Here is an 11,682-nt window from a genome sequence, read left to right on the forward strand (position 1 = left end):
TGAAATTAGGGTTTTTCTACTTTCTATTTTTAGGTTAGGGTTTTTTTTAGAAACTACTTTCTAATTTTAGGTTTAGAAATTTTCCTAATTTGATTTTAGAAACTTTCCTTTCCTTTTTCTTAGAAACTTTCTACTTTCTGTTTTTAGAAACTTTCCTTTTTCATTTTTAGAAACTAGGTTGCTTTCTTATTTTATTTTTTCTAGAAACTAACCCATCTTTCTATTTTTATTTTTAGAAACTTTTTAATTTTAGAATTTCTATTTTTAGAAACTAACTTGTTTCTTTTTGTTTTGCAGGATCTTAATTTAGAAACTTCTAATTGGGTAACTTCTTTCTAATTCCCTCTCTCTTTCTATTTCCCTTCTTTCTTTTAGGTTTAGGTTAGAATCTGAAATTGAGGGTTAAGAGTGTTTCATGCCCAAGTGGGTCTGTGACAATAGTCAACATCTTTTTAGTAAAGGAGGATTGGTTGAGGGGTTATCTATCAATCACAGGATTAGACACCACACAAGATCCTTAGAGTTAATTGAGGTCATGGCCACCAATTAACCGGTAAATCAAACAGGAAGACAACCTCAACCTAGGGTTGAGGAAGTCCAGATGAGAATGAGGTGCATCAATCACCCCTGCCTCGTACTTTGTGAGATTATTTACAACCGACGGGGGTGAGTACACCCTCACGCATGGTTTTTCCAAAAAATACGGGACACATGGATATCAAGCCAGGGGTGATCCAACTCTTTTCAAAATTTCATGGGCTTGAATTTGAAAATCCATACCTACACTTGAAAGAGTTTGACAAGATTATAACCACTTTATACTTTCCAAACATGTCTGATGACACGGTCAGGCTGAAACTCTTTCCTTTTTCTTTGAAAGAGAGCTAAGACATGGTTGCATTCATTACGTCCTCAATCTACTAGTAGATGGAATGACATGAAAAGGGAGTTCATAAAGAAAATTTTCTCATACCATAAGATGAAAACCCTTAAAAAGTCAATCATGAACTTCGCCCAAAAGGAAGATGAAACATTCTTCCAATGTTGGGACCGATTCAAGGATCTTGTCAGTTAATGCTCACAACATAGTTTTGAAATGTGGCACATCACTAACTTTTTCTATGATGGACTAACATCTTCCATGCGGCAATTAGTTGAGACAATGTGTAACAAGAAATTCATGAATAAAAACGTTAATGATGTGTGAAACTACTTTGATAAGTTTGCTGAAAACACACAATCATGGGACATCTCCCCAAAATCAAGCACCACGTCTAGGTCGACTCAATCCAAGGAGAGTGAAAGAATGTAACTCCTGAAAGAGGAAGATGATATCAATGCTAAAGTGGCTAATCTCACCAGAAAACTCGAGGCCATGAAATTAAAGAAGCATAAGGCTAAGGAAACTATTTGCAGTATTTGTGCTTGCAACATTCATACAACTGAAAATTATTCAACAATACCTACCTTTCAAAAGGTACTGAATGAGCAATCCAATGCCGTGAATAATTACCAAAGACCTTTCAATGGACCCATCTCTAGCACATACAATACTAGTTGAAGAAATCATCCAAACTTCAATTGGAGAAAAGGACAAACCGTTACACCTCAAAGATCCCTAATCAAAATCTGCATCAAGAGAAACCTCAAGAGGATCCAATTTTAAAGCATCTTCAAAATCAAGAGCTTTTCAATCAGGGGATGCTATAAGTCTGTCAAGACCTCATAAAGGCCATATAAGGAATTGAGACTAAAAGTGCAATTGGGAATAAGGGGAGCCTTCCAGCTCAACCTCTTTCCAATCCAAAATCACAATATGAAATTAGCGACCGGAGCTCTTCAAATCAAATGGAGCAAGTTAAATCTATCACCACTCTTAGGAGTGGGAAAACCATTGACAAAACCATTTCGATTAGGGCTGAAAAGCCTAAGGACCTGAAAGAGGACAATAATGTTAGATCTAGCCATGCTGCACAAGAATTAGAATCGGAACCTCAAGGGAAGCCGATTGCCCCATTTTTCCAATGGTTGATTGCACCAAAACCTCTCTCTAACTCTCAGGACATCCTAGAGGTGTTGAAACAAGTGAAGGTTAATATTCCTTTACTAGATATGCTAAAACAAATTCCTTCATATGTCAAATTTCTGAAAGACCTATGCACGACCAAAAGACGACAAAATATTCAAAAGAAGATCTTTTTAACTGAAAAAGTGAGTGTCATCCCGAAGCAAGATGTGTCACAGAAATATAAAGATCCTGGTAGCCCAACCATCCCTTATGTAATTGGGAACTATTGAATTGAGCACGTACTTCTTGACTTAGGAGCAAGTGTGAATCTGATCTAGTACTCGGTCTACGAGCAACTGAGTTTAGGTGAATTAAAACTCACCCAGACCACGTTACAATTTACCGATCACTCAGTCCATGTACCAAGAGGGATAACCAAGGATGTGTTGGTCCAGGTTGACAAATTCTACTATCCGGTAAATTTTATCATCTTAAATACTCAACCCATCGTGGACATGAGCACTCAAATTCCTGTTATTATTGGTCGCCCATTCGTTGCCACTTCAAACGCAGTCATTAATTGCAGGAATAGAGTCGTGAGTATGTCTTTCGGGAATATGACATTGGAGTTGAATATCTTTTTCAACATAGGAAAATAGTTAGAGGATGAAGACGATCCTTATGATATTAACCTGCTTAATTCTTTCGTGGAAGATAGAGCACTTCTAACCTTATCCCTTAACCCTCTAGAGACGTGTTTGGCCCACGCCCATGATTTTGATGATGATATGATTAGGGAGATGGAGACCGTGTTGGTACTTGAAGTTAACCGGTGGAGGCCACAATTCGAAGAATTGCCCCAAACCGATGTAGTGCCTCTACCGTCTAACCTCAAGGCACCAAAACTTAACTAAAACATTTGCCCTCTGATTTAAAAATGTCTATTTAGGTCAAGATGAGACATACCCGATGGTGATTTCACCACACCTTGAGCAAGAACAAGACAGTATGCTCATATCTACTCTCATTAAGCATAAAGGAGCTCTTAGATGGTCGATTGCGGACCTCAAGGGAATTAACCCTTCGATTTGTACTCACCGAATTTATCTTAAGGATAATGTGAAGACCTCACAACAACCACAACGTAGATTAAATCCAAACATGAAGAAAGTGGTTAAAGTTAAGGTACTTAAATTATTGGATGTTGGTATCATATATCCGATATCCGATAGTCAATGGGTGAGTCCAACTCAGGTAGTTCCCAAGAAGTCTGGAATCACCATCGTAGCCAATGACAAGAATGAACTCGTGCCAACCAGAGTTACTACTAGTTGGAGAATGTGCATTGACTACAGGAAATTGAATACCATCACAAGGAAGGACCACTTTCCTTTGCCCTTCATTGATCAAATTTTGGAAAGGCTAGCTGGTCATTCCTATTATTGTTTTCTTGACGGATATTTGGGCTACAATCGGATTGAGATAGCCCTTGGAGATCAAGAAAAGACAACGTTCACATGTCCTTTTGGCACCTTTGCATACCGAAGGATGCCATTCGGACTGTGTGATGTCCCTGCTACTTTTCAGCGATACATGATGAGTATTTTTTCTGACATAGTGGGGCAATATTTAGAGGTCTTCATGGACAACTTCTCTATCTTTGGTCCATCCTTCAGCAATTGTTTGGAGAATCTTAAATGTGTGCTGAAGCGATATATGATGAGTATTTTTTCTGACATAGTGTCATTTCATGGTTCGTAAGGAAATTGTCCTTGGACATATCATCTTATCTAAGGGAATTGAAGTAGATAAGGCTAAGATTGATCTTATCTCTAACTTACCTCTACCTAAGAACATACGAGACGTGCGATCCTTCTTAAGAAATGCCAATTTTTATAGGAGATTCATAAAAAGACTTTAGTCACCTCTCTCATCCTCTATGTAATCTACTTCAAAAGGATGCACTATACGAGTGGACTGAACAATGCCAGGAAGCTTTTACTAAGCTCAAGGGCACATTAACCACTACACCTATCATGCAGCCACCCGACTGGAGTCTTCCTTTTGAACTTATGTGCGATGCATTTGACTATGCTCTTGGGGCAGTTTTAGGCCAGAGAAAAGAAAAGAAGCCCTACGTTATTCATTACGCAAGTAGAACTCTAAATCCTGCCCAAATGAACTACTCAACTACGGAAAAGGAACTCTTAGTGGTAGTGTTCGATTTGGACAAATTTAGGTCCTACTTAATCAGATCCAAGATCATCATTTACACAGATCATGTAGTGCTTAAGTATTTTCTTTCTAAGAATGATGCTAAACCCCGCCTGATAAGATGGATCCTCCTACTCCAAGAATTCGATTTGGAAATAAAAGATAAAAAGGGAGTAGAGAACATAGTGGTTGATCATCTTTCCTGCCTTGATCTCTCTGATTCCCTTGAGACGACATATATAAATGACATGTTCCCTGATGAACAATTGTTCAAAGTCTCTCATTCACCTTGGTTTGCTGATATTGCTAATTATCTTGCCACAGGTTTCACGCCGACATATTGGACTACGCAAGATAAGAAAAAATTCTTTATTGAGGTTCGTAAGTTCTTCTAAGATGATCCGTATTTGTTGAAATATTGCCCAGACCAAATCCTAAGGAGATGTGTGCCAGACAGTGAACACCAGAGTGTTATCTCCTTTTGTCACTCTTAAGCCTGTGGTGTTCACTTTTCTGCTAAAATACCATGGCCAAGATTCTATAGTGTGGCTTTTATTGGCCCACTATGTTCAGGGACACTCATGAGTTTTGCAAAGCTTGTGAGCGTTGTCAGAAATTGGGAGCATTGTCCCATCGAAATATGATGCCTCTGAACCCCATTCTTATCATAAAAGCATTTGATTGCTGGGGCATCAATTTCATGAGACCATTCCCCCAATCCTTTGGGAATTTATACATTTTGCTAGCAGTAGACTATGCCACTAAATGGGTCGAAGCGATTCCATGCTGAAATAATGACCAACAAACAGTCATTATATTTTTAAAAGAGAACATCCTTTCCCGGTTTGGAACACCTTGAGCCATCATTAGTGATGGAGATTCATATTATGGCATCTCTTATAAGGTGAGCACTCCATATCACCTATGAATAAGTGGGCAAGCTGAAATTTCTAATAGGGAAATTAAACACATCTTGAAAAACACAGTTAACCCTGTCCGTAAGGATTGGTCAATCTAATTGACCAATGCCTTATGGGCTTAACGTACCGTATTTAAGATCCCTATTGGAATGTCTCCCTTTAAACTTGTCTATGGTAAGGCTTGCCACTTGCCTGTGGAGTTGAAATATAGAGCTTACTGGGCGATCAAAAATTTAAATTTTAATCTGGACAACGTTGGCTCACTAGCAAACTTCAATTGAATGAACTCAAAGAAATCTGGAATGATGCATACGAGAACTCGAGAATTTACAAGGATAAGATGAAGGTGTTTCATGACCAACACATTCTTCGAAAATCATTCACACCATGTCAGAAAGTCCTTTTGTATAATTCTCGGTTACATATCTTTTCGGGCAAACTCCGATCTCGTTGGATTGACCCCTTCACTATTACCAATGTTTATCCTCATAAGGCTATTGAGATAAAGAATCTAAACAATGGCAATGAGTTCAAAGTAAATGGACATCGATTAAAGCCATTTGTTGAGAAATTTGATTCAGAGGACATGTCCATACCTCTGAATGATCCTATTTATCAAGATTGATCTCCTAGTCTGACGAAGGTGTAGTTAGGTTTACTGTTTTCCACTGTTTAGGATAGTTTGCTTTCCACCGTTCTAGGATAGTTTACTTCCGCTGTTTAGGATAATTTGCTTTTCGGTTGTTTAATTCTTGTTTTAACCCACCTACACACTGAGATCCTTTGGAAAAAGCCTCAAAATTTCTTCATCAGGTACTATCTTTCGATCACTTCTCTTTCAATTACGTTGTCTCTTTTGCAAATCATGCTTATTTCTTCTACATTGAGGACAATGTAGATTTTAGGTTAGGGATAGGAGATTAGATAAACTAATCAGTGTTTTCTCAATTTTGAGTAAAATTTGTATAAATTTTGAAAAAAATTTCAATGTTTATCTGTTTGGAAAGCGATAAGTTATGCATTTAAGAATGTTTTGAGTATGATGATAAGATAGAAATCAAATTTTAAATTATTGGAGTTTGATCAACTAAGTAGCCTATCACTTATAGTCCTTGCACTCAATTGATTAAGGGCAAGTTTGAATATTATTGTATTCTAAATCACAAGACATATTCAAAAAAATTTCTATGAATAGTACTAGATTTTCTAATTGTTAGTATGATGATCATTGAAATATATTGAGAACTAAATGTGGAGAATTTTATCCACCTTAAAAGAAGAAAAGAACCAGTTAAAAAATAGGATATCGACAAAAAGGGTCATGCATGGTGAAAAGATTGAAAAAGTCTGAAAAAGAATGAAAACTCTGAAAGAAAAGAGAAAAGATGAAAAGACTAAATGAATACAAATGACCATCAATATAAAATCAAAAACTAGAAAAAGAAAGAAAAGGGTATTAGTTCGAAATCAGTACTTGAATTTTCAACCAATTTTGAAGTGATGAGCATGGCTAACATTATGAAAAGATAGTATTTTCATTGAGCATTTGAAAAAATTGATATGTGAACTTTGCTCTGACCTAATGGACAAAGGACTTATTTGATTGATTGCTAATGTGATTCGGCTCTAGGTTTTCAAAATCTCACTTTTTCATCTTAACTCTACTAATTTATACTTGATTACAAAAAAGATTGTTTTCTGATAAAGGTTTGAACATTGCACATTAAAGTTCATTTTTCGCATACTTTACTCATGACTAGAAAAATGTGGTTGGGGAGTGTTGAGGGTCAAATAATGCATATTAGACCCCATTTATTACTTGATTTTATGAACATGATAATGTTTAATGTTCTATTTTAATCATATTTGTGTTGTAAGGTGAATTTAAGAGCTTGTATTGAAAAGGATGCTAAAAGCATGAATTTAACGCTCAAGAATCACTAAAGCCAAAGATGGATCTTATAAGACCAAGAATGAAGAATTCACATGCCAAAGATCCAAGAAAATCAAGCGAGGAATGAAGAGCATTGAAGACTCAAAAAGAAAAAAAGGAACCCTAAAAATCTACCTTCCTCAACTAGTCGAGGATTCCTCGACTCGAACTCCAGTGACTAAATCTTCTAAATATTCGTCATCCTCGACCAGTCAAAGGTTGTCCTCAACCAGTCTAAGGTTATGCAGACAACACATGAATTGTGAAAATTTGAGGCGGTTTTCAAAAATTTCCAACTCGGTGTGAAAGTTTAAGTTGCAAAACTATAAATAGGGGTCCCTACGGCATCACTAGGCATCATCTAGGGTTTGGGGAGTGGAATAAAAGTGTGGAGAAGCCATCGCCAAGAGTTTTTCTTCCTTTTTCTTAGTCATTTTTATGCTTTTCATAAGAGATTTTAGTTCAATCATGTCTATGGTTGGCTAAATCTCTTAATTAAGGCTAAGAGGTGAAGCTTGTAGTGTGACTGGATGTTTCTATTACTTTGATTCATGTTTATTTTAAACTCTCTTTGATTCTAGTTTAATTATAAGGAATACTTTCAGTTTTTAATGGTTTATTATGACTCAAATTACAATAGATCTGTGATAGCTTTAAGTATGTTCTTTTCATGTATTGAGATTATGAAATTAGGAAATCCTGTTGTTCACCATCGCCCCTTGGGCATGGTTAGATGATGGAATCCTCCCTAACTTTCACAATTCTCTCAGGTTGGTTGTGGGAATGGTAAATCATGTTTTTTGCCTTGTCTCCTGGGCATGGTTTTGTGATGGGATCACTTTCAGTTCTCATACCTCTCATCCATTGAGAATTTAGTTAAAGGAAGTTCAGATTTGATGTTACTGAGATATCTTCCAATTGGATAAGATAGGACTCTGATTCCAGTTGTGTCCTTGAATCAAGCATAGATCTCCTTGATCTCTACAAGTGGATCCTTGGAAACCCTAGTTTCCCACCTTTGAATTTCTTAAGTTTTTCATTAAATCTCTCACAATTACTCTTTATACTTCCAGATTTAGGTTTTCATCTTTTTCTACTTTTTCTTCTTCTTGCTTTCAGAATACTCACGAGATTAGTCCCTATAGATTCAACCTCGGTCCCATCGAGATTATTACTACATCGCAACCTTTACAACCTACACTGAGGCTGACTGTTTATGCTCTCACGAGTAAGGGTTAACACAACGCACCCACTTTTAGGCACACTGGCCAAGGATCTTCCACAAGATCCAGACTGAGGTTTCACACGGTTCACCTTTAACCTAAGATTTTAGACAAGTTCACCTTCAACCAGATGTTTATGCTCTCCATAGAGCAAGGGTCCACACAACGCACCCACCATGTACACTCCCGCCAGAGGCCTCCTAGAGAACTTGTAAGGGTGAGAAACACCTTAGACCCAATCCTACAAAGGAGTGATCAAAGGGTCCTCTGGACTCTAGTTACTTACAGATAAGTGGATGAGTCTCATTCAGCTCATTGATGAAGATCTCCTCCTTTGTTGATGAAGAGCCTTCTGCTTCCTTGATCCGCAACTCAAATGATGTACCAATATATGGCTATAGGTTGGGTCAAGGTTATGATAGAATCCTACTCTCTAAATGTTTTTCTATTAGGAAGATAAAGCGATTCCAATCATCTATGCATTCAAGGCATCCCAGCTTAATGATTTGCCATTAAGGTAGTAGCTGGAGGATCCTTGAATGCGGAAGTTCATTCCCCAATCCACTTTATTGAATATCAATGATGAGGGTGGATTGGAGGATGAACTCCCTTGAGAGAAAGGGCTTTGGGTATATGATCTAAGTTAAAACACTCAAAAGCACTCTCTTCTTTCTCTCCCAGCAGCAATAGACAAGCTCTCTTTATATAAGCAAAAGGTTCCAACGGATATAAAAACGGTCACATTTATGACAGATTTCGATATCATCGAGCAGGGTCGATATCATCGAGCATATACTCTCAATAGCATCAACTAGCCACTTGATGAACCAAACTCAAATGTCATACGCTTTTGAAACCTTTTGCCAGCTGGTCGAGGGAATCGAGACTCGTATCGATGTCATCGGATTTTGAACTCTGATTCCATCGATACAAGGTTCGATTCCTTGACATTTGAAAAAATGAGAGAGACTTGCTTTGAAATATTTTAGGTTTACAAGAATAATCGAGAGACCTTCGAGATCATCGGAATTTGAATGTCAATGATATCGATAGAGTGCTGATGTATCGATAAATCTAGAGAATTTTCTTTTAAGCTTACTGGACAGTTTCTGTCCCTGTTCGATGCCATCGAAACTGTACCGATATCATCGATATTTGAATTTCGATTCTATCGAGGGACCCCCGATCATAGATAAACATCCTGAAATATTTTACTGGAAGACTAGGCGCCTATGATCGTAATATCAAGAGCCCTCCAAAATCATTAAGATTTGAACTTTGATGGTATCGAGAACGGCTTCGAAATATCGATGCACATGTGATTTTCTTTAAGTAAAAACAGGGGCGCCAGAGATCTGTCCGTTGATATTATCAAGTCATTTTTGATAGACTCGAGATTTAAATATCGATGATATCGATAGGTAGATTGATATATCAATAAATCAGTCCAGAGATATATGTGGTTTATCATGCCCCAAACTCGAAAATCGGGCTCACAAAATTCCTGATCGCTGAATCCGGCGCCGACAGCCTCCGTAGTACCCCATTCTCGGGTCCCAGCACCCATTCGCCAGGTTCCGATCCTGGGATGCTATGATGAGGATTTTCAACGTCAGTTTGATTCATAATAAGCATAACCAAAGGCATAACCCATAAACAACAACTAAAAACTCCATCACATTTCCACTATAATAAAAAACTTTACAAGTACAATGAGTATAAAAGGAAATACAATAATAATGGACAAAAGCTCCAAGATGATCTTCTATGCGCTCCTACCTCAGCGCTGCTGCGTTCCAACATCACCTGCACGCAATGGTTGTGCATAAGTATAAGCTTAGAGGGTGGTGAGAGTGTGTGCGCAAGGTAGTAATATAGTTATGCAGTATCAGAGTAATGCGAAATATGCTGATGAATCTATGAATACCATTAGCCGTACCAAGGCTATGCGATGCAAGGCATGAATGATGTCAGCCATACCAAGGCCATGCGATGAAAGATGCAACCCAAGCATACAAATCCTCATCTGAGTCCATATATCAATACAGTTCAAATCTGGAATATCACCGGGGTCTAGTACACTCCAACCAGATTGCTGCCCCATCACGCGCAACAAGGTGAGTGGAAAAGACCTCACTATCCGCCTACCAATATCAGACTCAGCTCGTCGATAGCGGACCCATTCCTCGAGCTGGTCAAACTCAACCTAGCTTTGCCCCCTCCTTTTGAGCGAGTAAGGTCGCACTCCCTTCCAACCGACCACGATATAGTGGAAAGCGCGGCCTTCTAGTAATCGGCACTCGGCGCTCATACACCTGTTGGAGCAACCTCCTGGTACCATAAGGGTTTAGGGACTTTCACCCAGGGATATCTATAGCACCCCATGTAGAATAAGATTTCTAGTATCTAATCCTGCCAACCATGATACTCCTGTAGAGGCTACGGCCCTAATGTCACTAGGGGGTACAGTAACCATGTCACACAATGCAAAATACATGAATCACACTATCCAGTCATACAGCAATCCTGCGCATATCGTACGCTCATGTGGGGCATCACCGCTTATCCAGGAGCCCATAAACAAACTGTCCGAACGCATATGCTATGATCAGTCACTCCTCTTATCAAGCATACATATGATGCGTATAATCATGAATCATGGAATTATTCTAAACATGTTATATATGTTGATGGACTCTGTTCACAATGAAGATAGGCCTGGATGACCTACACACTACAAGTATGGGCCTAACAATGGGCCCTCGGGAGAGTTACAATGCGGACATTTAACTGTCATTGCTTTTACAATATAGACGTCAAACCATCATTGCTCCCAAGGCGTGACCGCCAAAAAACATCATCACACACATCATGGTAAAATTTCACGTCGCACTAGGCCTCATATACATCACACTCGGCCACATAAAGGCCTCACATACGTCTTATTGGACCTCATATACATCAAATGGGCCGATCGAATGGGCTGATTAAATGGGTCGAATCAATTGGGCCAAGTCAAATGGGCCGAGTCAAATGGGCCTCATGTATATCAAATCGAGCCCACCCTCATATATTTTTGGGATCCGACCTATTCACAAGTTAACATAGAGATAGATGAAATGAAAACAAATATCAACTAAATTGGAAACTACTATTGCCCTTAGAAGTTGAACGGTGGATGTCACGGTCCATTATTTAAATGGTGGGGTCCACTTTGAACTTTATATCTAACCCAACCTTTTGCTCGTGCCATGAAAATGATATCTCAATGTGCTTGGACGGTTTGGATACAACGTATGCATCATGGTGGACCCTACCGTTCAAGCAATGAATGGTGTAAAATACATACATTAATGTGGGGCCTGCAGGCTTGCTGTGATCAAG

The 11,682-nt window shown here is 38.5% G+C and overlaps 1 non-coding gene across 1 annotated transcript; it reads right to left on the reverse strand.

Annotated features, from left to right (window-relative positions):
• Positions 1–985: 985 nt before the first annotated feature.
• On the reverse strand, positions 986–1,092 carry LOC131244893 (small nucleolar RNA R71). The gene has a single exon (XR_009170664.1). It is a non-coding gene; the product is annotated as a small nucleolar RNA R71 (small nucleolar RNA).
• Between the last annotated feature and the right edge of the window lie 10,590 nt (positions 1,093–11,682).

The sequence above is a fragment of the Magnolia sinica genome, chromosome 4 (assembly GCF_029962835.1).
Source record: "Magnolia sinica isolate HGM2019 chromosome 4, MsV1, whole genome shotgun sequence".
NCBI lineage: Eukaryota > Viridiplantae > Streptophyta > Magnoliopsida > Magnoliales > Magnoliaceae > Magnolia > Magnolia sinica.